Source organism: Peromyscus eremicus, chromosome 14, assembly GCF_949786415.1.
Source record: "Peromyscus eremicus chromosome 14, PerEre_H2_v1, whole genome shotgun sequence".
NCBI classification, from domain to species: Eukaryota; Metazoa; Chordata; class Mammalia; order Rodentia; family Cricetidae; genus Peromyscus; species Peromyscus eremicus.
In genome coordinates, this window is record NC_081430.1 from 3,448,547 (window position 1) to 3,475,927 (window position 27,381).

Consider the following 27,381-nt stretch of genomic DNA (forward strand, 5'->3'; position numbering starts at 1 on the left):
GTGTGTGTGTGTGTGTGTGTGTGAATGGAACCAGCCATCTGGTCTCTGATCACACCAAGAGAGCGAGCCTGTGCTCTCTCTCTCCTCAGTTTTAAGCAGTCACCCAGAAAAAAACCACGCCCCCATCAAGCAGATACCCCAAGGTCATTGATGGAGTGAATTCTCACTACACTCCCCTTTTTGTCTAAATAAGATGGTTCTGAACCTAATACAAAGCTATATGTAATGAGAATAATTATCAAGTATTGTCTAGAAGACAGAAAAGGTAACAACGTAAAAATTGGAACTACAATCAGCAAGAAAAACACTGAGCAAGGAACATATGCTAAATGTCCAGGCCAAAGGTAAATGGCAAATTACGGAGATTACTCCAATAGCTGTCCTATCCTGAAGAATCTAAATCTTGTACCTGAAATGCTCTTAGTTAAAATATAAGAGGATTGTAACTGTAACTGTCTAGTCTTCAACCCTCTCAAAGACCTGAGAAGGGAGAATATTACCTGAGTGAGCAGGAAGTGCAAACTGAAACACGCAAGGTGTGACAGAAACAGCTGGCTGCCTGCACAGTCGCTCCATGTTGCTCCGCAAGGTTGGGGCACCCACTTCTGGCTACAGGCCTAGAATATCTGACAGGCCATTTTCAGGTTCAGCAGTCACTATTTCTTGTGTACTGCTCATTCGGACTGGACAGCGTGCTTACTGTCAGCAGTGGAGGCAAGGGCAGTTCTTTGCCCAACAGGCCACTTTTGCCAAGAGAAGACAAATTCCATATGGAGTGTCTTCGATGCCCAACGTCCTCTCGGGAGTGAATTGGTGCTGCCAGGAGCAATCATGTCTCATGTCAACAAGTTCTAAGTTATTAAAACATTTCAATACCATATTCTCTAGGTCTATGAAGTGTTTGAAGATTACCTATCTATCTGACATATATCTCTGTCTATCTAGAAAACCTAACTAACATGGCTATAAGTATGACAAGCATAGGACAATTAACCTGTAACTCTTATAAACCTAAGTAACTTAAAATCTAAGGCTTCACATTATAAAAATAAACAGTCTGTAAAGATGTACAATATAAGGACAATGACCTTGAATTTGTGACAATATACAAAAATACCTTAATCAGAGGTAGAAATGTATAGTGCAATATGACAATACCTTAATTTGTATCCATATACAAAATATCCTGAACAGAAGTAGAACATACATACAGTATAACATATACAATTTTAGATTTGTATCAATATACAAAAATATTTTAAACAAGAATAGGAACATATGTACAATATGATAAATATAGTTTTGTATTTATATCAATGTACAAATTATCTTAAACAGGAATAGAAAAATAATTTTAAGTCTGTGTCAATATACAAGAATCCATATCAATACAAACTGTCTAAAGCTGATAGTTGCTAAATTAGTTTACAAGTAGATACAATAATTTACCTTATTATCCTATCCTATCTATTCCCGTTTTTGAGCCAGATACCCCAAGGTCTTTGGTGGAGCGAATTCCCACAACAGCCCAGGTCTCCCTCCTCTTGTTGCCTGTGGGTCTGGATATAAGGAGACTTCTCAAACTTCTCCTCCAGCACCATGTCTGCCTGCATGCCTCCATGCTTCCCACGTGATGACAGTGGATCGGGGACCTCCGAATTGTAAGCCAGCCCCAGTTAACTGCTTCCCTTTGTAAGAGTCGGTATGGTTTATAAGATGGAGGCAGACTTACAAGGCACTGAAAATGAGTGACAGTTGAGCCCTGTGATGCCCAGGAGACACTGCAGAAGAGGAGGCAGAAAGAGTGTAGAAGCCAGAACACGGGGAGAAGGGCTGAGAGACGCCATCTTCAGAACAATACACAGACGTGGCAAACTCAGTAACTACAGACACATGCCAAGAATGGGCCCCTCGGCATGTAGGAAAGGATGGAGAAGGGACACAGGGGCTGTGTCCCTCACTGCTGAACTATTTCTAGGGATAGAGTCAGAGGAAGTATGGACGCCATTGCCTTCAGTTCTATACTGTATCGGCCTCCAATAAGCAAGTCTCAATCCAGTGGTCACACTCATTAAATTAAAGGGTCACGAAACAAGGCTTCAAGTCCTAAATCTCTGAAAGGGTCAGGTAGAAAGAAGAGAGTTTCGATAGGGTGGGAAGGAGACAGGAAGGGTGGAAGTAGAGAGATCAGAATGCATCACACACACACACACACACACACACACACACACACACGTACGGAATTGTCAAATCACTGACTTAGTAAAAATGTAACACGAAACCTAGAATCCTCCTTTTGTGGATTAAATACCTTCTGCTCACAAAAAATGTTATGGGTAACAAAATATGTTACCCATCCTTTCAGAAGCATAATATAATTTAATATGAGAGTCTTTGTTCATGTATATATGCTTGTATGGTGGGTGGCCACATTAAAAAGTAAATTTTAACTCAAGAATTTGAGTTTCAACAACGCTCTGTGTTCCTGTGGGCCCTCTAGATCTTGCATTTAAAGTCCTCACTATAATTCTTCCTTGAATAAAAAAGAGTTGTGCCAGAGAATATCTTTGCATGTGAGCTGCAACAATGGCTCTCCCCTGATTTCCAGCCTGCTACCCATTACACAGATTTATCTTAGGATTATCTCTCTGTGTATCTCTATGTATATCTATGAATCTCTATGATTTATCTCCATGATGCATCTCTATGATGTATCTCCATGTATCAATGTATCCATTTATCCATGTATTCATCTTTCTTCCTCCCATGCATCCAACTGTCTACCTATATATCTATTTCTGTATATCCATCTGTTTGCCCATCCCTATCTTCTGGATCTATCTTTCTGTCATCTATCTAGCAATCCATCTACCTCTGTATTTATATCTTTATATCTCTCCCTTTATACCTATCTAGCTACATATCTGTCTGTTTATACACTTAATCTTCTGTTATTTCTATTTCTCTGAAGCCTCAACTATTGTAATCATAGTCTAAAGTGAGGTACAGAGGGGTTAGGATTTCAATGTACCTTTTGGGGAGACGCAGTTTAGCCATGGAAGAAGCTGCATGGGTTACTTTTCTTATCACCCTGACAGGGACAGCTTAAAGGAGGGAGAATTTATGTAGGCTCATGGTTCATGGGCGGATGGCTTGATGGCTGGGACTCTCTTGGTCTAGAACAGGACTTTGCAGCATGATATCCTCACATCTCAACAGCGACAGGGAAGTAGTGAGCTGAGGTTGGAAGCAGATTTGGCTCATAAACCATCAAGGTCTACCTTCTCAGCCCTACACCTGCTAGGTAGACCCCAAGTCCAAAGATTCTCAGCCTCCCAAAACAATGCCATCAGTTAGAGAACAGGTAATCAGACACACGAGTCTGTAGAAGACATTAAAGTGGCTGAGGGCACATGTGTATGGTGGGTGTGGGGATGGTATGTGTGGAGAACCCATGCCCGCTAAAAGAGCACAGTCGCCCCATTCCGCTGTCAGTGCCAACAAGCACATCTTATTTGCTGTTACAATGTGTGAGGGCTCCTATTCCTCCACTTCTTTGGGATGACTTCTCAGTTCTTATCTGTAGGTTTTCCCTCTGTTTATCACTTGTCAAGTGTTACATTTTTCTCCCAAAAACAGACACTACCTCTTGCCCCTTGAAGAGATATGACCTGTATCTCTTTAAGAACTCTAAGGTCTTCCTAGCCCAGGCCTGTGACTTACCACTGTCCCTCTGTCTGGGCCTTCTCCTTCCTCCCCCTCCCATGCACACTTCCTTGGGCTCGCTCCTTTTCATTTTGCCTTCCTCAAACAGGCCTTCCTTGACTTCCTGTTCCTGAGCACCCCCACACATCCTTCTTTCCTTCGCTTCTGGTTCGTACTACACATTTTTTTCTGTGTGGAGTCCTTGTTTTCAGTGACCAGACTGAACGCCGTGGAGACAGGGCTCACACACGTCTTGAGTGTGTGTGGAGCCTCGTTTCAGTGTCGGCAGTGTTGAGCAGGTGAAAGAATCTTGGAATCCTGGCCCCGCGCTGTGCAGCCACCCAGCCGCCCAGATGGAGCCCGTGGCAGTGAGACACTAACAGATGAGCCGCCAATCACAAGCCGTGAATCAGCGCAGTATTTACACCCCTTTGTCAAACACCATCACTTAGGGTTTGAATTAAGCTCGGCTCGTTGTTTACAGTCTCTGCTGCTTGTTAAAAATTGATACAAACCCCACATGCTTAAATAGCTTGGTAAGTGGTTAGTTAGCATCATCGTGGTCGCCAGCAAAGAGCCTAGCCTTCCTGTCCAGATGTGAGAGCCAGAAGGTTTCTGTTATTCTCATTGTTCTCTGCAGGAGCGGAGGCTCGGAGAACCAGGAGATGGTGGTGCAGGACAGCACAAGCAGAGCAGCAGGCATGTGCCTTGGTGTTAGGACTGGCCTTGACCCTGCTCCTCCAAGCACTTGCTTTTTGTCTCCGGGCAGATTGCTTAACAGCTCTACATCTGAACAAAACGTGAAAAAAAAAATAGTGCTTCTCCATTGAGGAACTGATCAGGGGACCAAAGGTAATCCTTTGTGCATGTTCTCTGTGTGACAGGGGTTCTGAACAGAGTCACTTTATGTATATAAAGTCATTTATAGATATAAAATTTTAAAATAACTACAAACAAGGCCAGCTGATAGCTTTCCCAGCTTGTCTCTTTGTTCATTCACTCTAAATATTCTTTGGAAGTAACTGAGGATTCACTATAAATAAGCTGTGAATTAGACTCACGCCTTACGTATCTCCCCATGCTATGAAAACCAAGCACACACTGATAGCATCTACTCCATGCTCTCCAGGTGCCAGACATTGTACTCCACGCTTAATATGACTGGCTGTTTAATTCCCCACAATGACGCAATGAGATAGTTGTAGTAATTTTATCTATTAGTCTCCATTTGGCTGATGGGGAAACTGAGGCACAAAGTTGCAGAGGAACTTGCCCAACATGACTAGTCCGGGAACTGGCAGGGCCAGGGAGTCAGATGCAAGCAGTCTGACTTCTCAGTCTGGCCATGTCTGTGCTCTATGAGGCTGCAAACCCTTCTCGGCTCTCAGTGGTGTCCAGTGAAAGAAGCACAGCTTGAAGGCCTCCAGACCAGACCTGTGCTGGTCTTGCTCCAGTGGTAGGAGGGATCCAGTCCTGCGGAAGGAGTTGCGGGCTATGTATGGGGTGCAGGCACTCCTGGATCTCAAAATCAGGGTGTTGACTTGTGTTATACGTTCAATAGGCCACTCAGCACTTGCTGGTGAACCACCCACCATGACGTGAAGGGGGCAGAATGAACAAATGGTTTGTTTAAGGAGAGGAAAGAGCCTCAGTGCCCAATGAGCCCTCAGGAAAGGATGGCAAAGGTGCTGATATGGCCTTCCAGGGATGACTCAGAGGGAGATGGCTGTTCAGAGCCAGGGGCCTTTGCCTATGTGGGGAGCTCACTGGTAAGGGTGGAGCCTGGCATCACTCCACAGAAAGACACCGGGAGGCACCAGGAGCAGTAGCCTGGGAGCCGTGGACTACCCAAATCTATGAGCCTCTGCAGACCCCTTCCCTCTTCCTCTGCTCTGTGGCATCCCAGAATCTTTGAGTGAAGACAGGTTGGGGAGCATCGAGAGTGCTGCCCCATCTTTCTTAGAGGGATTGGCTCAAGCCAGTTCTGGGTGACATTATGAACCCTAATTATCACTGAGATAGTCACCCTTGGTACACTGGCCACTTTCTGGCTCTCTTGCCTTTGATCAGTAGAAAGGCCAAAGAGAGGAGCCATACATCACCTTGCTGTGCACCTCTTCAGCTGAGCACAGCCACCAATGTCCCTATAAGAGTGTGGGGTCCAGAAGCCATCAACACACAAGGTGCCCTCTGGGCCAGCCTGGTGTTGCCTGTAAAAATCAAGCATAGCCTTGGGCCGTTTTCCTAACCCACCTGACAGAGGAGCTTGGTCCAGAAGCTGGGGCTGCATACTTCTTGCAAAATCAACCCCTCTTCCTCACTGGGCCCAAGTGAGGGGTTCCATTTCAGCTTGCTTTCCTGCCCTTCAGAACTCACACAGGATGTGTGGGAGTGAGGGTCTGTGGTGGAGGCCTGTGTTGGGTGAGCAGTAAAAAGGGGCCAGGCGGGACAGGAGGGAGAGTGTGGGATGGAAACGGAGTGGGCAGAGCTTGGCGCCTTTGGAATGTAAGCTGGCTGGAAATGACAGATGACCGGTTGAGCACCCAGGCAATTGGGGGTATGTGAGGCGTAGAAGAGTCTAGCTATGTGGAAGCAGTATTGGTATCCAGACTTGGGGTTCAGGCCAGAACATGGCCAGGGAGGGACTGTTGGTCTGAAGAATTCTTGCCAGGTGGTTAGAGGACATTTGTATTCTGTGCTTCAGCTCTGGACACTTCCCTGGCAGGCTCTCAGGAGGGTATTCAAGCTCACATGCTGTCATTATTCACTGATGTTCGTGAGTTCTCTAAGCACGTGAACTTGACTGGAGAAGAGTGAGGAAGCAGGAAGTCTAGCTTTTTACTTGGGACTTCCTACCCTGCAGCATTCCCTACAAGGGGCCTTGGGAAGAGTAGTGGCCTTTCTTCTGCATGCGTTTCTCAAGTGGTCCACCCGGCCATAACCTCTGCCTGTGGTGGGTTCTCTCTGCCTTCCTTCTGACTGGAAATAAAGGCCCTGCCCTGGGAAGGGCAGGCAGAGGGAAAGACTCTGGAAACACAGGTACCTCACCAGGCCTGGGCGAAGCTGCCCTGTCTCTCTCTACCCTGGGCAGTGGTTGGCAGCCTCAGCAGGGTTATTGAATTCGTTATCATGCCTGCTGAAGAATGCGCTGCTGAGAGGTCTGTTGACACAAACCCATATCCCTGGGAAATCCCAAGTGATGCACACAAGTGTGGAAGGAAACACAGAACAGAGTGAGACGTCTGCATCCTTGGGCTGTAGGACAGACAGCCTTGCTGTCATGGTTCAGGTCCCCACTGCTTCATACTGTAGTCTAGCTGTTAGCTGGAACAGAGCTGCTTTGGAGGGGTCACTGTAGAGTATGTTCGGTCATGAGCTAACTGGATTCCTTCTACAGTATGTGGTCTATGAGGAGATTCTGGGCCTCCTAGCCGTGAGGCGATGCCCAGATTGGTGAAGTTGCCACCTGACTTTATTTAGTTAGTTTTTTTGTTGCTGTTGGTGCTAGCTTTTTCTTTTCTTTCTTTTCTCTTCTTTTCTTTCTTTTTCTTTTTTCTTTTCTACGTTTTGAGACAGTCTCTCTCTGGCCTGAAGCTCATCAAGTAGGCTTTTCTTGTATGGGCTCTGGAGGTTGAATTCAGGTCCTCATGCAAACAGTTTATAGACTGCAGCCCAAGGAGACATTTCTTAGAGCTGATTCAGAGAAGGAACATTGTATGATCACTTCAATATCACATTGTAATAACATAGCTTTATCAATAGCTCTTGAATTGGCTTAATCATCTATGTGTGGCATGCATTTATATACCTGTATGTTCCACACACATAAGAATTTTCTAGAAGATTCTGTACTGTCAGTGAATATACCAGGGTGTGATGCCGTTCAGAGCTTCCCCATCTGCATCTGAGAAGGGACTTGGCCTCCCACAGCTACAGTCTCATTTACCCTCCTCATACTGCACACACCCCCAACCCCTCCAACCCCCCACCCCCCACCACAGATCCTTTGTGATCACCCAAGCCAATGGACTCCAGGCAAAGGCAGGGCTTCACTCATTGTGTTTTCTGCAGGGAACCACTTACCTATTGCCTTTATCCAGTGACTGAGCCAGGTGAAGGATAAAGAGTCACGCATATGTACCTGTGCAAAACAACCAAAGGGCAAAGTTCACTCAGCGTTGCCTCAATCACTGAGACTTTGATCAGCTTCACAGTATTGTTCACTTTGGTCAGCTTGGCGGTACTGTTCACTTTGGTCAGCTTGGCGGTACTGTTCACTTTGGTCAGCTTGGTGGTACCGTTCACTTTGGTCAGCTTGGTGGTACCGTTCACTTTGGTCAGCTTGGTGGTACTGTTCACTTTGGTCAGCTTGGCGGTACCGTTCACTTTGGTCAGCTTGGCGGTACTGTTCACTTTGGTCAGCTTGGCGGTACCGTTCACTTTGGTCAGCCCAGTGTTGATGCGTCGCTTTCTCTTGTTTGCCTTAAATTTCATTGGACTTAAGTAATTCTAGCAAAAGCAGATTCAAATTTTGCAGTTATTTACCATTAATAATAACCTTCAATTTATGTATTTTAAAGCTCTGTCAATGAGAAAATAAATTAGTAGCCATATAACGCTTTGGGTATACTAGCAAGAGAAAACACATATAGTGAGCATAAGAGAAGTCTGCAGATATCTCTATGGGGCTGTGGGGTAGCAATTATTTTTAGCTAGTTTTTAGCAGAACCAGCTGTCCCTGCATGTTAACTGCCTTTATGCCGTTTGCATTTGTTTCTGATAATGTTTCTTTCCCCTTCCAATCACAAGGTTTGATAAACTTTAAAAAAAAAAAAACAACTGGAAATTCTGCCTCAGCACCTACTGAGAACTTAACTGTCTGGGCACCCTAAGATCCAGGCCACGGCAGATCCAGTGTCTAGTGAGGTCACTCTGCTTTTGAGAGTGTGGCCTTTCTTTCTGATTCAGCACGGCAGAAGGTTTGGAAGGCACAGCAGCTTTCTGAAGCCTCCTTTGTCCGGCGTTAACTCTGGTCATGCAGGTACAGTCCCTTTATAAGCACTTCCAAAAAGGTCCCGCGTCTTAACGCCACCTTGAGGTTCAAATTTCAACACATGAATTTTGGAAGGGCACATCCGTTCAAACCATAGCACTTTGTTCTTTCGATCCTCTTGGTGTAACTATGGTCACCTAGAAAGAAACCAAGTTGATGGAGCATGTAGCTCAGTAGGACAGTAGGTGCTCGGCTGCACAAAGTCTGGGTTCTGATCATCAGGTTGGTCAGTCCACAGTCATGGTGATATGTGCTTTAGTCTTAGCTCAGGGACACTACATGATTCACCGTCTCTTTTTAGTTAGCTCTTTGTGTTCAAATCTCTTTCAAGCAGCCTCTATTGGTGAATTTGAATAAGCCAGTGAGAGGAAACGTACGTAGACACACACGTACACATGCATGCACACAAACACATACATACCAAACACACACTCAGCATTACCTCTCACTGTGTCTGATCCTGCTTCACCTTTGTACTGGCCCTTATCAAGCTGGAATTATACTTAACTAACCCTTCATCCACTTTTCTTCTTCACCAGTGTGTAAGCATCATTAGGACAGACGTCTTATTTACTGTTGTATCCCTGGAGACCGAAGCTATGCTGAGAAATGTTAGAAATTACCTTGTTTGGTTAGATACACGAAGGGAATTATGGTTGAAAAAAATTTACTTTTGTCAAGTGGTAGCTGGGGTGACACAGCTTTAAAGTACAAAAAGGTAGTCAGGCGGCCAGCGGCCAGCGGCCAGTGGCCAGCTCCCGCCCACGACCACCCTTGGCGCCTTCTTCTCTGTCATCGTCACAGACATCTTGATTGTGTTCTTTCACTGAAGTTCAGCTTCTGGTCCACAAGGAACAGTTCACTTGATCAACCTAATTCAATGGGAAGGTTAGCAAATATTTGTCTGTGTCAAGAGTTCTTGGACTCTTCTCCAGGGGTCAGTTGGTGTACTTTCTCAGGAATGCTGAAATACAGCAATGACAGCTGACCAATTGAAGGGACGGGGACTGGGAAGTGAGGGTGGCTGCTGAGCAGAGAGTGTGCTAACTACATTGATATTGCAACCACAGTTGCAGAGGGGCATTTCAGTCCACACAGAACACTGTTTTCAAATATTGTCCTGTTGGCTAGTCTAACGTCAACTAGACACAAACTATAGTCATCATCTGAGACAGGGGAGCTTCAACTGAGAAAATGCCTCCATTAGATCTGGCTGTAGGCAATCCTGTATGGCATTTTCTTAATTAGTGATTGATGTGGGAGGGTCAACCATTGTGAGTGGTGTCACCCCTGGACTGGTGGTCCTGAGTTCTGCAAGAAAGGAGGCTGAGCAAGACGTAAGAAAAAAGGCAAAAGAGTTGGAGAGATGGCTCAGTGGTTAAGAACACTGACTGCTCTTCCAAAGGACCGGGGTTCAATTCTCACCACCCACATGTCAGCTCACAACTGTCTGTAATTTCAGTCCCAGGGAATCCAACACACATGGCAAAATACCAATGCACATAAAAATAAATTAATTCAAATAAAAAGAAAAAGAAAAAAGCCAGTAAGCAGCACCCCTCCACGGTCTCTGCATCAGCTCCTGCCTCCAGGTTCCTGCCCTGCTTGAGTTCCTGCCCTGACTCCCCTCAGTGATGGACTACAGTGTGGAAGTGTGAGCCAGATAAACCCTTTCTTCCCTAACTTGCTTTGGTCATGGTGTCTCATCATAACAATAGCATGCCTACCTGGACAATTGCTGAAGTAGCAACTAAGCATCTAACAAAAAATGCAAATAGAAACCATTGTTATCTATTCATTAAAGCAGTTCCCCAAATTTCTACACCGGACAGCAGTTTATCAATCTAACTGTGGCATATAATTGGAAAAAGAAAAAAAAATTTTAAAAGACATTTTTATCTTTTGTCTCTAACCAGATCTCCCTTCCCAGTCTAAATGGTTTCCTTTATATTTTAAAACCATTTTCTTTTTTATTTTAATTGTTACTTATTTATGTGAGTGTGTGTGTGTGTGTGTGTGTGTTTGTGTGTGTGTGTGTGTGTGTGTGTGTAGGAGGAGGAAGTCACAGGGGTATCAGATCACCTGTAGCTAAAGTTACAGGCAGTTGGGAGCTCCCTGATATGGGTGCTGGGAATTGAACTTGGGTCTTCTGCAAGAGCAGTGTGTACTCTTAACCACTGAGCCATCTTTCCAGCACCTCCATTTTAAGTATATAAAACAAAACAAAACAACCAAAAACCAATAGAGCATGAGAGACTGAGTAGTAGTAACTGTAATGATGATAATCGCGGTGGTGGGTGGTGTTGGTAGTGGTGGTGATAATAGCCATGTTGGGGAGCCTGTGATAGTAGTAATAATAGACAGTGATAGTAGTTGTGCTAATGGTGCTGATAGTAATAGGTGGTGGAAATAATGATGGTGATGGTGGTGACGGTGATGGTTTTGGCCATGGTAGTAATGTGGTGGTAGTGATGGTAATGGTGATCATGGCAGCCGTGATGATAATAACGGTGGTGACGTTGGTGGTAGTGATGGTATTGATAATGATGGTGTTAGTATGATGATGGTGGTGTGACAGTGTTAATGACCGACAATTAACAAGACTCCAGTGATGAGCTATGTTAGGCTCTGCCTTCCGTCAGCTCTGGCTCCAGTCTTCCCTCCTTGACCTTGGGTGTCACATTGTGTATGTGCTGGGACTTGCAGCTCTGTGGGGTTGACCTGCCCACCGGGCCTTGCCTTGCTGTGTTTAGATTTAGGGAAATGTTGCCATCTAGTGCCCCACAAGAGTCTTAACTCTTTAAATAGATAGGACAGCCTCCCTCTCTCCAAGGTACACCCTGGGCTAATATCACTTCCACAATTGCAGCCATGGAAACATCTTGGTGATGTTTTGTTTTCACTCATTTTCTCTTCACAAAATGGATGCAAAAAGAAAGATTCAGTAGTCACAGCATGAATGTTTAGCCGTGAGCTAATGTTTACTGTGAATAGCATGTTCCACTGGGCGAGACAGGGAAAAGGAATTAAAAGCAACTGAATGTGTGGAAGTGACATGAGTGGAGAGAGTCAGTGGCCTGGCCTTCACTTCACTTGCTCTTCTGGGTGTTCCTGGCAACACTCCTCAGGCCATCAAGCTGTGTACCTCCCCACACTTACGTCAATAGAGTCCATCTCCAGCCATCCTCTGCATTCTGAGGACACAGCTATATAAACTCATCAGCTAACTGATGCTCTAGGGTTCTGACCTCCTTTCAGGTAAGTAGGCATTTTTAAGGGAGGCCTCCAATGACTTAGTTCCTTAGAGTAGCCAGGGGTAGCCAGGCTGGAGGGGAAAAGTTCTGGGCCAGAAATCACTGCAGTGACTCCAGCTCCGTCTGGCCAACCTTCAGCCTGATCCTTATTTGTGTCATGATTTGGATTTACATATCCATGCCTTTGATGCCGATCTTTCCTACCGTGTGTGGGCAAGGGCTACATCTGTCCACTGCCGTGTGACAGGAGCTGAGCTGGTGACTGCTGGAGAAAAACTGGTGCACAGCTTTGGGGACACTTGGTTTAGTGAGTGAGCAAGAGGACAGGTCAGCAGACAGCTCAGGTGCCGTCGAGTTGAAGGAATTTGAGATTTCATCCAGACTCGAGGTTTTGAAACCGCTCAGTCCTACAGCCCTCGACTCTTGAAATCTTGTGCTGGCGCCTCCAACACTTTAAAGTGCTCCTCTCTCGCTGTATTCTCACACATACCCCCTTCCACTGGGCTGATCTTAACAAAGAAGCTCATGGAAGGCAGACTGTTGTGGAAGATGACACAGCTAACTGGAGAGAAAGCTTACATAGACTGCCGAATTACACAGTTCTCCATGGTAATTCGAGAACACCCATCAAGATTTGTTCCCCTCATCCGGGAATTCAGAGCAACTCCTCACTGGAACAGGCCCTAGAGGACACCAGGCACTTGGTGTAGATGTGCAACACTGTGGCTTTCAGGATGCTGACGGCTGAGAGACTGTAACATCCATCTGGAGACCAGCAACCTCACTGAGATGTTGAAAACAAAGGCTTTTTTTGTCCTCGGCCACTTGTGAGGCCATGCTTTCCAGAGTAACTCTAATTATAAATCCCCATATTGCAAAGATGGATAAACTTGGCAGTACTGGAGATCGCCTTGTGTCCTAACTATTTCTCAGTTGGTTTCGACCTGGCAAACCCCCAAATGCATTTTGCCAAGCACTCTTTTCCTAATTCCTAATCCCTGGAGTGGCTTTAGGGAAATTTCATCCATATGTTTCCGAGTCGTTTACAGTGAACTCGTCTTCTGCTAGAAGAAATGCCTCCTCAAGTCAGCAGAGTCCAGAGCACAGCATGTTTCTAGGCAGAAACAGATCATGCTAGCTTTGGGAGGAGTTGTTTGAACTTTCTGACTACAAGGTGGAAAAGAGCATGGTATTTCCTGCCCCTCATACCTTCCCCTTTCTCAGAGTGCTTTCTTGAGCATGTTTGAAAACCTTCACCATTGTTTATGAAACCGGTAAATGTCATATTTGTGTATGGATTTAAACAAGCTGTGGATTTGAGAGGGTTTTGTTGTTGTTTACAATTCCCACTTTTAACAGAAGCAGGAAAAGAAAGGAACAATTGTTGAACTCACACTGCATGGCAGGTGCATTTCAGCAGCCTGGTGAGAGAGACGTGGTCCTCCTCTGTAGAGAGTCAGACACAGACTTGGAGAAAAGGTGTGTATTTAGCAGAATTAAGGTTGGAATTCAAATCAGAAGCCAACTGGCTCCTAGGTTCATGTTCTTTCCACTAGCTCCACTTGTCCACAGGCACAAAGGGGGCTAGCACATGGTCACACTGTCCACAAACACACAGGAAGCTAGCACATGGTCACATTGTCCACAAACACAAAGGGGGCTAGCACATGGTCACATTGTCCACAGGCACAAAGGGGGCTAGCACATGGTCACATTGTCCACAGACACAAAGGGGCTAGCACATGGTCACATTGTCCACAAACACACAGGGGGTTAGCACATGGTCACATTGTCCACAAACACACAGGGGGCTAGCACATGGTCACATAGTTTATGGTCCCTGAAACTAGGGTGGCAGGCAGTGTCCTGTTGGGTTTGTTTTAAGTGAACAGACTGGACTAGACTAGACTGCAAAGGGTCGATCTCTCCTTGTTACTGTTACCTCAGAACAGTTAGGGGCCCGGTCTTCTTCAGTGTGATCGGACGTCAGATGTGGATGCTGTCAGGCTGGGAGGAGAGGTGTTCACGGTGATGACTCTACACGTGAGCTGTCATCCGAGCAGAACTACAGGTAAGAAAGGGGCACAGCAGTGTTCATAGTTCCGTGACACAAAGCTACTTTCTTCAGCAAATAAATGGCAAGGAAAATAAAAGCAACGAGGCCTAGAGATGACGGAGCACAGGCAGGAGCCATCTCCAACATCAGAAGTGCGGGGGTGTTACTCGGGGCTTGGTCTGCAGAACAAACAAAACAAAGGAATTGTGAGATAAACAGGAAATCTGGGCACAGACTGAATGTTATACATTGCAATAAATTATTGTGTGTTATATATGATGATGATCTAATGATCATGTCTAAAAGAAAAAGACAGGCCTTGGTCTGCTGCTGCAACTCTACGTTAGAGGCGAATACACAGGTCAGTGTTCCATCTGTCACCTAACCGCAAAAGACGGACTAGAGAAAGAAGGAAGAGAAGAAAGGGGCGGCAGGGAGCAATTGTGCTGATTCTTCCTCCCTCCCTCCCTCCCTCCCTCCCTTCCTTCCTTCCTTTCTGGATTTTGTTGTTTGTTTGTTTGTTTGTTTGTTTGTTTTAATTTTTTTTGTTTTGTTTTTTGAGATAGGGTCTTAGATAGCTCAGGCTATCCTTGATCATGCTATGTAGCTAAATTTAGCCGTGAATTCATGATCCTCCTGCCTCAGTCTCTCAAATGCTGAGATTACAGGTGTCTGCCACCACAACTGGTTCGGAGTTATCTTAAAAGAAAGAAGGGAGGGAGGGAAGGTGGGAGGGAAGAAGGAAGGAAGGAGGGGGGAGGGAGGAGGGAGGAAGACCAATCTCCTCTCCTAAAAGTACTTAAAAATTGGGCTAGGAGAGTAACTCAGTGGAGGAGTGATTGTAAGATGGATTGCTAAATGGTCTTATTAATAAAAAACCCAGAGCTAGATATTTGAGTGAAAACTGAGAGATCAGAGGAATAGGACAAGCCACAGCCAACCTCACTTTACCAACTCCTCAGCTTCCAGAGAGAGCTGCTTCCTGTATAATTAAGCCCATATCCTTTCTGTGCCCTGCCATCTCACTTCCTCTCTCTGCCCAGCTTCATCACTTTCTCTTTCTGCCCAGCTCCATCACTTCCTGTCTGTCTGTACAGACCTCCAGATCTCTATGGTTAACTAGTGCTGGGATTAAAGGCATGTGCCACCATGCCTGACTCTGTTCCCAGTGTGGCCTTGAACTCACAGAGATAGGGATAGATGTTTGCCTCCCAAATGCTAGGATTAAAGGCATGTGCTATCACTGCCTGACTTCTATGTTTAATATAGTGTCTGGCTTTTCCTCTGATTCCCAGATGAGCTTTATTGGGGTGCACAGATAAAATATCACAAGTGATGGCTTAATCTTCACAAGTCCATTGGTTGGAGGTCTAGCATAATTTTAAGAAGAAATAAAGAGGAAGTGTTATTGCTACTGGGTGGTTTATAAAGGAAGGAATCTCTGACTGTTGGTCTTGTTTTACAGTGGAAATGGGAGAGAGCAGAGAGAAGCCCCCTGTGAGTGTCTGCTCAAGTGTAGGATGAGGATCTTTACACTAGTTAGAAGCACAGGATGAAGGATATTTACACTAGTCAGATGCACAGGTTGAGAATGTTTATGCCAGTCAGATACATAGGATGAGAATCTTTACACTAGTCAGATTTATCTGAAATTGTCCATAATCAAATTTGGTCTGAATTACGATGAAACTTATTCTAATTAACATGTATTTTACTACCACCTTTGGATTTTTTTTTAAATTGTGAAAAACTGAAAAATGGAGATTTATTCAAAGTGGTCACAATGGAAAGAGGAACAAAGAGATACAATACCCCCACCTCCAAGTCTGATTTCAGGGTCCAGACATGAGGGTATATAAAAAACAAGAGATATACATAACTAAACAGTCCAGCCAAGGCGTCCCTCTGCCCATTACTGTCTCTGCTTCGAGTCTCTACAAAGTTGTCTAAGAACTTGCTGGATCTTAATCTTTGCAGTTCTCTGTGGTTCTCATCTCTGCTTATTACAGGCTTTTATAGTATAATAGTGGAGGTTTAAAGAAGAAAGGAAGAGCTGGGCAGTGGTGGCGCACGCCTTTAATCCCGGCACTCGGGAGGCAGAGCCAGGTGGATCTCTGTGAGTTCAAGGCCAGCCTAGTCTACAGAGTGAGTTCCAGGACAGCCAGGACTACACAGAGAAACCCTGTCTCGAAAAACCAAAAGAAGAAAAAGAAGAGGAGGAGGAGGAGGAGGAGGAGGAGGAGGAGGAGGAAAAGGAGGAGGAAGGAAGAAGAGAGAGAAGGGAGAGGGGAGATGGAGGGAGGGAGGAAGGAAGGAAAGGGAGGGAGAAGGAAATAGAAGAGAAGGGATGTAAGTTCTCATCAGAGAGATCCAGGTTCCTATAGAATCCTATCCACACATGTGCAGAGTTCTTGTAGGCCCAGCCTCTGTCTCTCTCTTCCCTGACATCCTGACTCAAGAGCTGAACTCCAGGGCTTGGGGCCTGGGGCCTGGGACTGGGACTGGGCCTGGGGCCTGGGGCCTGGGGCCTGGGCCTGGGGCCTGGGACTGGGCCTGGGACTGGGACTGGGGCCTGGGACTGGGCCTGGGCCTGGGACTGGGCCTGGGACTGGGCCTGGGCCTGGGACTGGGCCTGGGACTGGGGCCTGGGACTGGGCCTCGGACTGGGCCTGGGCCTGGGACTGGGCCTGGGACTGGGCCTGGGCCTGGGCCTGGGACTGGGCCTGGGACTGGGCCTGGGACTGGGACTGGGACTGGGACTGGGCCTGCAGCCTGGGACTGGGCCTGCAGCCTGGGACTGGGGCCTGGGACTGGGACTGGGCCTGGGGCCTGAGACTGGGACTGGGACTGGGACTGGGACTGGGACTGGGACTGGGCCTGCAGCCTGGGACTGGGACTGGGACTGGGCCTGGGGTCTGGGGCCTGGGACTGGGGCCTGGGACTGGGCCTGGGCCTGGGACTGGGGCCTTGGACCTGGGACTGGGACTGGGTTCTTCACAGGTAAAGGACCTGTTCGTCTTGATTTCTGTCCTGAGTCCGCAGGATTGCCCTTGATGCCTTAATGTTGAAACTTCAAAACTCACTCTGATGAATCTGCACCATCACATACATTGGGCAGCAGGGGGCAAACAGTGTGTGAGATTCGTTTGCAAAAAACAAATTCAGAGGCAAGATGTGGTGGCACACATATCTAATCTCAGCACTCAGGGGCCAGATGTGGTGGCACACATATCTAATCTCAGCACTCAGGGGCCAGATGTGGTGGCACACATATCTAATCTCAGCACTCAGGGGCCAGATGTGGTGGCACACATATCTAATCTCAGCACTCAGGGCCAGATGTGGTGGCACACATATCTAATCTCAGCGCTCAGGGGCCAAAGGCAGGCAAATCTCTGTGAGTTCCAGATCAATCTGGTTTACATAAAGAGTTCCAGGTCAACCAGAGTTACAGGTTACCCTGAAAAAAAATAATGCACAGGTTTTTTATTTTCTGGTGAAGTATTTGAGGATACTATTTTAAGTGATATTAGGTGAAGTAAAGGTACACTTGCCGGTAGGAATAAGAAACCTTAAATAAAGTGGCTGCGTGTCAGTTTTCCTTGATCGCCTGTTTAGTGGGCACTCGCTAGCATACCCAAAGAAAACATGCACTGAGGGTCCCGTGACACCTACTGCCTAACCTCTATGATTGTCAGTGATCTGCCTTTGTCTGTCTGTCTGTCTTTCTTTCTTCCTTCCTTCCTTCCTTCCTTCCTTTCTTTCTGTTTTGTTTTGTTTCTGTTTTTGAGACAGGGTTTCTCTGTGTAGCCCTGGCTGTCCTGGAACTCACTCTGTAGACCAGGCTGGTCTTGAACTCAGAGATCTGCCTGCCTCTGCCTCCCTAGTGCTGGGATTAAAGGCCGCCAGTCTGCTTTTGTCTTTCTTTCCTCATCCTTACTGGATTATTTCAAAACAAATTTCAAATGTCACTAGCATCTCACATGGACATGCCTGTTTGCATGCCTTTAAAATGTTTAGATTCGTGGGATTGAGAGTCGAGCCTCCAACCATTCTGTAGAGTGAAGGGCCGGTGAGGAAATAAACAGAGATGGAGTCAGAGACACGAGAAGGTGGGGTGGGGTGGTCATGGGTAGAAGCTTTGAGAAAGAACTAAGGAGGCTGGGTGAACACAGCTCTGACTGGAGGAACAGCCTCACACACCAATACCTGCCGTTATAATATGAGGACTCCCCTACCCATGGAAGGGCGAGGGGGCCAGTTACAGAGTAAGGCAGAGGGGTGTCCCCCTCTGTTCTCACGTTGTTACCTGGAGGCATCTCCAGAGTCGGGATTTGAGTGCTGTGGCTCATGTACTGACCTGTCACACTTTCACTTCCGTCTCTTGATAGGAGCCCTTCTCAGCCTATTACACGTTTCCTGCCCTTTCATGGGACAGCGACACACGGTTTGAAGGCCTTGCCAGCAGTCACAGTCTACACTGGCCTCCAAAGTGAACAGCCCTTTGAGAAACAAAACTGATTGACATGCAACCTCATGAAGCGCTATGCGGCCACTGGACTTTTCTGTCTGCGTTGGTTTGATAGATACCGTGAAGGTGGGAGGAAATCCCTTTCTCCCTGTATGCACACCTTCTTATGGCTCTCAGTGTATCTTCTGATTGGAAGACCCCCTTGTGTTCTGTATTCTGTCTTGGCGCCCCCAACCAGGCTGTGAAGGCATTATACCTGTGCCCCAGGTAAGAGCATATTGGCTACGAGTCTTGAGGGGCTTGCCTCTGAGGGGGGCAGGTATTATATCTTATTTTGTGTTTTCTGAGTGCCATTTTACCTTACACTCAGCCACTAGCTGAATCTAGACAGCCAAGGCTGCAAACTAAGAGATGGATTACTTCTATGTTGCCCATGAATGTCTGACTTGGGCTTCAGAACCTAAGCAAAATCAGATCTTAGCATCTCCCATAGACTACAAAAATGAAGTGAAGCATAGGAAATGGGCAATAAGCAGCAGCCTAAAAATGCAGACATTTCATGGCTAAACATTCCATTGGATATCTCTGAGTATTAGCAAGAGATAATTTAGAATGGAAATAATAGTATTTGTTTATTAATTTATTTGCTTATTTAGTCTCTTAATTAACCATTTGTTTCTTTGGGATTTTGTTTTGCTTTTGTCTTAGTTGCCCAGACTATGCTGAAACTCAGTATGTAGCCCAGGTTTGCCTGAACTCTCTGTGATCCTCCTGCCTCAGACTCCCAAAGGCTAGGATCACAGGTGTGAGCAACCATGCCCACCTACATAGTAACTTTTTAAAGTCATGTCTTGTTTTTAAAAAGTGTGTCTAGAAACACAGAACTTCATTTTTAAAAAGAACATACTTGACTACATTAAAACCAGGAAGTGATAGGCAAATGATGAAGTGGATGGAAGATGTTTCCCACAGAAACCAAGAGCGGGACCAGGCCGTCCACACAGCGCTGCAGACCTCACTTTCCCACCCAAGAACAAATGTCTTTCCTTGCTGCGAAAGGAGACCCAGTGTCTTTCAGCTCTGTTGTGCAGCACAGAGGTTTGGAGGCTGAGCTGGAAATGAGTTAACTTAAGTTCCTGGAGTTCTGATCACAAGCCTCAGATAGCAGAATGCTGACAGACAGGGCCTGCATGGTGATGGGGGGTAGCGTGGGCTCTTTCAAACTTCAGGGTAAAGGTGACCTTTCCTATTCAGCAACATCAGCTGCAGAACTTTTGCAAAGTCAGTCTTCCTTATTGCTTTATAATTTATAAAAGTTGAGCCAGGCATGATGGCCCACGCCTTTAATGCCAGCACTTGGAAGGCAGAGGTAGAAGGATCTCTGTGAGTTCAAGGCCAACCTGGTCCACAAAGTGAGTTCCAGGACAGCCAGGGTTGTTACATAGAGAAACCCTGTCTCGAGAAAAAAAAAAAAAAAAAAAAAAAGCCAAAAACAAAAACAATGTATTTATATAAGCTGAGTGCATTGAGCTTAAATGTATGGTTCTTTAGTGTCCCACTTTAAAAATTGGCTTTAATGTGCACATATGCTTTATAATCCACACCACAATTGAGACATAGGACAGACCCTGTGCTTCTAGAAAGATCTCTCCTCAGCCTGTGAACCTTAGATTTTCAAGGGTCATTCATGTTGTCATATGATATAGTTCATTTTTTTCTGTTATGAAATAGTGTTTATTGTCTGGCTATAATATGATCTGTGTATTTACTTGATGCACTTATCTAAATTATTCTTTTATTAATAAAAATGCAGGAGTCAGATATTGGGATACCGTGGAGAAATGATCAGCTGATCGACTGACTATTCTCCACGTTTCCCAGACCAAAAACGCCAAGAATCTCTAAATCCCTCCCTACTTCTTCCTAGGCAGCTCTCTACCCAGCTCCCTGGGTCTTCCAACACTTCTATGGCTAATCCTGGTCAGTTGAACACTGACTCTCTCTGATTCAAGGTTTAACTTATTGGCAGTCTTGAGTGTCAGTGCAAAAAAAAAAAACTCCCACATTAATCATCTAACTGAGGGACATTTGGATTGCTTCTACTTTGGGCTGTTATTAAGGTTGATAAGTCTCCTAGCGGATGTCTGTTTTAATTTCTCTTTAGTAAAAACCTAGAACTGGGGCCTGGAGAGATGGCTCAGCGGTTAAGAGCACTGGCTGCTCTTCTAGAGGTCCTGAGTTCAATTCCCAGCAACCACATGGTGGCTCACAACCATCTGTAGTGGCATCTGATGCCCTCTTCTGGCATAAAGTTGTACATGCAGATAGAGCACTCATATACATTAAATAAATAAATCTTTAAAAACAAAACCAAAAACAAAAAAACAAACATAGACTGATATTTTGGTCATTGGTAGGTATGTGTTTCATTTCATGAAATCTCTCAGGCCAGTTTCTGCAGGGTTTAGTACCGTCCCTGCTCCTGTCAGAAGGACCCCGAGTCCCAGCGGATCCGCATCCTGGCCACTGTCAACGTTGTAAATCTTTAACTTCAACTAATTTAGCAGGTTTCAATTTTAGTTTCCTTCTTGAGTATTATTATTAAAACCCTTTTCATGTATTTTTGGCTATTATTTTTCCCTTATGTAGTGCTTAGCCAAGTTTTGTAGCCAATTTTTTAATTAGGCTAATTGTCATGACAGAGTCCTCTGTCAGATACAGATGTAGCAAGTTTCTCTAGTCTGTAAACAGCTTTTCACTTAGCTGGAGGTGGCTCAACCACAGAGCATAGACTTAAGCGTGCACAGGGCCTGGGTCTGATCCCCAGCACGAGAAGGAGGAGGACAGAGAGCAGAAGACTGTGCAAAGACAGGAGAAGGAACGGGGTGGGGGAGGAGAGGGGAAGAAGTTGGGGGGTGTCTTAGGGTTTTGTTGCTGTAAAGAGACACCATGACTACAGCAACTCTTATAAAGGAAAACATTTAATTGGGGCTGGCTTACAGTCTCAGAGGTTTAGCCCATTATTGTTATGGTGGGAAGCATGGTGGCATGCAGACAGACTTGGTGCTGGAGAAGGATGAGAGTTCTACATTTGGATCTGCACAGCAGAAGGAAAAACTGACACACTGGTGTAGTTTGAGTATATTAGACTTCAAAGCCCTCCTCCACAGTGACACACTTCCTCCAACAAGGCCACACCTCCTAACAGTGCCACTCCCTATGGGTCAAACACATGAGTCTTCTAGGGCCGTTCCTGTTCAAGCCTTCACAAGGAGCTTTTGATTTGTATGATACCCGTTTGTTATTTCTTTCTTTTATGGCTGTCTGTGAAACAATTCTTACAGAGAAGGCTACCTTAGTCATCCTAAAGTACAGCCAAGGTTGAAAGCCCATGTACAAGGGTTTCAGAAAATCAGACTCCAAAACTGCGGGCTCAAGAATATGAATGGCTGAAAATACAGAAAGGCAAAATCTTGATGAAGACACAAAAGTACTGAAAACCCACTTGTGTCCACAGGGAACACTTTCACACTTTCATTCATAAGCAAAGAGAAGGACACGTGAGAACCAGCCAGAGTGGAACTCTAGCAGTGAAACACAGACCTGGAAAGTCCTGCTTGGAACAAGAAGCAAGGAGTACGTAAGCTCGGGGCCTGCGGTTGACAGTGGAGCAGGTGGTGGCGCTGCCCAGCTGGGCTTTCACCCTGCCCTGGCTCTGGGCCTCAAGTCTCCAACAGTGACAACACAGAACACGGATGCTGGGAGGCACCTGAAGCTAGAGGCAGATGCTGCAGGACTTAGGGAGCCCCTGAAGCTCGAGTCTCCAGCACAGGGAGCAAGAAGACCTCACGGAGGCAGCTGGGGACCACATGGATCTCTGAAAACTACAGAGAGTAGGTACAGAAAGCCAAGATGACACAATGGTCTAAGTTCCAAAAACAGGTCTGTCAGAGATTGTCATAGCAATGGGCAGCACCTGCACCAGAGGCACAGTCCATGCAGCTGCCTAGGAAGCATGGATCTGTTCTACAGGCCAAAGGCAGCATGGCTGACAGACCCAGTTGACAAAATCATTCTCTTTGAGATAATCCAGTGGGCACAGGCCTCAGCCCAGCCAGCTTCACTGAGCTACTACCTTCTCTTTTATTAACATAATTCTGCCACTAATTAATACATTTATTGAGCACCTACTATATGCTAGAATGTTTAATTTTAAAATTCCTTTAAAAAATTTAAACTCTGTGAATGTGTGATGTGCAAGTGTGTGCGTGTGCGTGTGCGTGTGCGTGTGCGTGTGTGTGTGTGTGTGTGTGTGTGTGTGTGTGTGTTAAACAGGCTTTATCCCCCAAGCCATTGCTCCAGTCAAAATTCTAAAACTCTTGAACTTTCAGGAATTCCCGCTCAGCTCAGAGATCCAAACCCACAGTTGCAAAAGCACTGAACTGGTAAATGGGTGAATACATGTGACACATCCCAACAATAGAGTATTATTATTCAAGGCTAAAAAGGAGTGAGCTGCCAGACCACAAAATACATGGAGCAAGCTTGAGCACAAGAAAGCAGCCACATGAGAAGGCTTCAGAGAGTGGGATTCCAAGTAGAAGACATTCTGAAAGAGCTGAAATGGAACAATGAAAGCTCAATGGTTGGCAGGATGGGAAGGACATGCTAGAGTGGGCAGAACACAGATGTCTGTGTCAGTGAAGCTGTATGTGTAGTACTAGAACAACTGACATGGGTCATTACATTAAGCCCATGGGACTTAGATATTGCAGTCATTTGAAAGAATATGGCCCCGAAGGGAGTGGTACTATTTGGAGGAGTGGCCTTTGTTGACGTAGGTGTGGACTTGTTGGAGAAGTGTGTCACTGTGGGGGCAGGCTTTGAGGTCTCCTTTGCTCAAGCTTCCCTCAGTGTGACACGCAGACCACTGCCTGTTGCCTGCAAGCCAAGATGTAGGATACTTGGCTACTTCTCCAGCACCATGTCTGCCTGCATGCTGCCATGTCCCACCATGATGATAATGGACTGAACCTCTGAACTGTAAGTGAGCCACCCCAATTCAATGTTTTCCTTTAGAAGAGTTGCTGTGGTCATGGTGTCTCTTCACAGCAATAGAAACCGTAACGAAGATGGATATCAAGGATGAGTCCCAATGTAAACTGGACTTTGGATGACAATGTGTTGAAATAAGCTTGGCCTTTGGTGTGGGATGTCAGCAGTGGGAGAGGTCACATGTGGGGTGAGAATTATGTAGGAACTCTCAACTTTCTGCTTGATCTTGCTCTGTGTGTGTGTGTGTGTGTGTGTGTGTGTGTGTGTGTGTGTGTGTGTGTGGTGCTGGGCATTGGACCTAGACCCTTATGCATAGTAAACATGAACAGCCCCCAGCCCCTGGAGGACCCCGCATAACAGTTCCCCTCTCTCTGCCTTTGAGTGCTGGGATTACTGACTTAGCATATGGTGTTTTGGGAAAGGCAAACTGTGAATAAAAACTTTTATGAGCATTTAAAATTTTTGCACATCAAAAGACACTATCTAAATGAAAATCCAATCTACACATGTTCAGAGAAGGACAGTCTGATGAAGGGGTTTGAAACTGAAAAGAAATCCTGGGAAGGAACGGTAAGTGTCTCTGAGTGTTTCAAAAGTCACGGGGAAAAGAATAACTTTGCTCTAAAACATGTAATTGAGACCAGCAAGTGGACACTGTTGTGGTAGAAGTCACAGGAGGGAGGTCTCAACTCTGAGTTACTTGTGGAGTGCTCTGTGAGTAGAGGCCACTGTGGGTGTCACAACTGTTGTTCAGAGATGCAGGAAGCCTGGCTTGCTTAATGCTTCAGAAACTGGACTGATCATCTGAAACACACAGAACATCTCAAAGTGCAGGTCTGTGTCAGGTGTGGTGGTTCATACAGGTAATCCCAGCACTCTGGAGGCAGAAGCAGGAGGATAACAACTTTGAGGCTGGCTTGGGCTTGTTAATAAGACCTTAGTTTTTATTGTTTCTATTTGCTTGTTTTTATAAACATGTGTGTAAACCCACCTACATGTGTACATGAACACACACACAAACACACAAAATGCGGATTTCATGGTGACATACAGTCCTAATGAACCTTAACAAAAATACCTACTTTTAAAAAATCCTCCAACTCTCAAAAGTGTGTCGTGAGAGGCCGTGGTGGCCGGGCCTCTGGTAAGAAGGCAGGAGCTTGACAGCTTCTGTAAAGGCCAGGAGTGGTGACAGCAATCCGGAGCCATGAGTGATGGCTGCGAGCAGAACTACGGCGAACGGGAATCCTGTTCTTCCAGAAGTGGAAGTGCTCACGAATCGGGGAAATCTTGCGTACCCCCTGCAAAGTCTCACTCCAAGGAAGATTCAAGGCATTCTAGATCAAAGTCAAGGTCCAGATCTGAATCCAGGTCCAGATCCAGAAGAAGTTCTAGAAGGCATTATACAAGGTCATGATCTCGATCTCGCTCCCATAGATGATCCGGGAGCAGGTCTTACAGCAGAGATTATTGCAGACAGGACAGCCACAGCCATTCTTCCATGTCTACTTGAAAGCGTCGTGTTGGGAACAGAGAAAATCCTGACCCCAACTGTTGTCTTGGAGTGTTTGGATTGAGCTTGTTCACCACGGAAAAGAGTCCCAAGAGAAGTGTTCTCTAAATATGGCCCCATTGATGATGTGTCTATTGTGTATGACCAGCAGTCTAGACGTTCAAGGGGATTTGCCTTTGTATATTTTGAAAATGTAGATGATGCCAAGGAAGCTAAAGAATGTGCCAATGGAATGGAGCTTGATGGACGTTGAATTAGGGTTGATTTCTCTATAACAAAAAGGCCCCATATCCCAACACCAGGAATTTACATGAGGAGATGCACTTATGGCAGCTCACTCCGCCCAGATTATTATGACAGAGGATATGATCGGGGTTATGATGATCGGGACTATTACAGCAGATCGTACAGAGGAGGTGGTGGAGGAAGAGGTGGATGGAGAGCTCAAGACAGGGATCAGATTTACAGAAGGTGGTCACCTTCTCCTTACTATGGTCGTGGAGGATACAGATCTCGGTCCAAATCGCAATCATACTCACCTTGTCGCTATTAAAGCATGAAGTTGAAGACTTTCTGAAAGCTGCCATAGAGCTGGGATATTGTTTGTGGACAATATTTTCTATTGTCTCCTGCTTAAAAAGTGAACAGTGCCTAGTTCGTTAGGTGACTTTTACATCTTTATGATGACTACTTTTGGTGGAGTTGACATGCTGTTTTCATTCTGCGTTTGTGTAGTTTGGTGCTTTGTTCAAAGTTAAGTGTTTTCAGAAAAGTATGTTTTGCATGTATTTTTTTACAGTCCAAATTTTGACTGCTGAGAAGTTTCTATTGTACAAAACTTCATTTAAAAGGTTTTTCTACTGAATCCAGGGTATTCTGAAGATTGAAGCCTGTGTGTAAAATGCTACCAAATGGCAAAAAGCAACAACAAACAAGTTTGATTTTTGCTTTTCTTTCTAAATATCAATGCTTAACCAGAACCATTCTTAAGTTACCAGTAAAATACTTCAAAGTAAAAATGCTCACATTTCTTCCAGGAGTCCATGAAACTTGCCGTATTCAATATACTTGCAATTAAGTGTTAAATATGCTGTAACTCTGTGCTGCCAGTATTAGAAGATAAATCTTTCCATACAGCAAGTGCTTAATGCTTACATTAACGTGGATTCATCAGCCTTTATGTGATCTGCATTATAGATATCAGGGAATAAGAACTACAGGTACAAGTCTCTCAAAGGCTGTTTCTTAAGGCTGTCACAGAGAGATAATGGTATTTCAACCAGTTATCAACAAGTGACAACAGTACATTCCACCACAAGTGTCCTCTTGCTCTTCTGGCTTTTAGACTATATGAAAATACTGGGTGCTTCAAGGTATGGAATGAGAGAAGGCTTCACCACACCTGTGTCATGGATGAACTGTTCATTTTTAAATATTATTTTCAGGTCCTTTGCTTACCAAAGGAGGCCCAATTCATTAAAATGTTTTGAGAACTTTTTAAATGAAGGCAAAGAGAAAACTTGCTAATGCAAATAAATAAATAAATAAATAGATAGATAGATAGATAGATAGATAAATGAATAAATAATCCTCCAAAAATTCTACTGGAAGGCCAGCCTTGGAAGCCACTCTGTGACCTTTCTGCTCCCATAGCTTAAGCACCTGTGACCATATGCTAATTTGAGTTTAGAAAGCAAAGATGGGTCAGATGGTGGCACATGCCTTTTATCCCAGCACTTGAGAGGCAGAGGCAATCTCTGAGTTCAAGGTCAGCCTGGTCTATAGAGCAAATTCCAGGATAGCCAGGGCTACACAGAGAAATCCTGTCTCAAAAACCAAAAGAAGAACAAGACAAAACAAAACAGCAATGATGAGGTAATAGAACCAGAGTGATTTTGTAGAAAATGGGGATGTGGTAAGAACGTGACTAAATGGGTGACCCCATCCCAAAACCTACGCATGACCAGGGCACAAGGACTGTGTAGACCCTGAGGATCCTGAAGAATGGATTCTTTGAGAATGTTAGTGTCTGCAGAGCACCAGCCTAAAGTTTCCTTGAAAGCTGAAGTGCCTAAAAGAAGCATCTGCCCTACTTCATTTCAGATAAGCTTGGTCTTAGGCAAAGCTGGACGCAGAGGCAGATGTTAAGATGCTGCAGCCAGTGAAGGAGGCAGGAGACGCACAGCTTTTGTTACTTCCTAATTGGAAGAAGATGTTACTTCAGGGAGTGAGACATTTAAGAAATGCCATTAGTTGTTTGTTGCTGTCACAGAT

General features: G+C 45.4%; 1 pseudogene; it reads left to right on the top strand.

The window, feature by feature from the left end:
• Positions 1-24,801: 24,801 nt before the first annotated feature.
• LOC131924286 (transformer-2 protein homolog beta-like) lies at positions 24,802-25,757 on the top strand (annotated as a pseudogene).
• Positions 25,758-27,381: the final 1,624 nt, after the last annotated feature.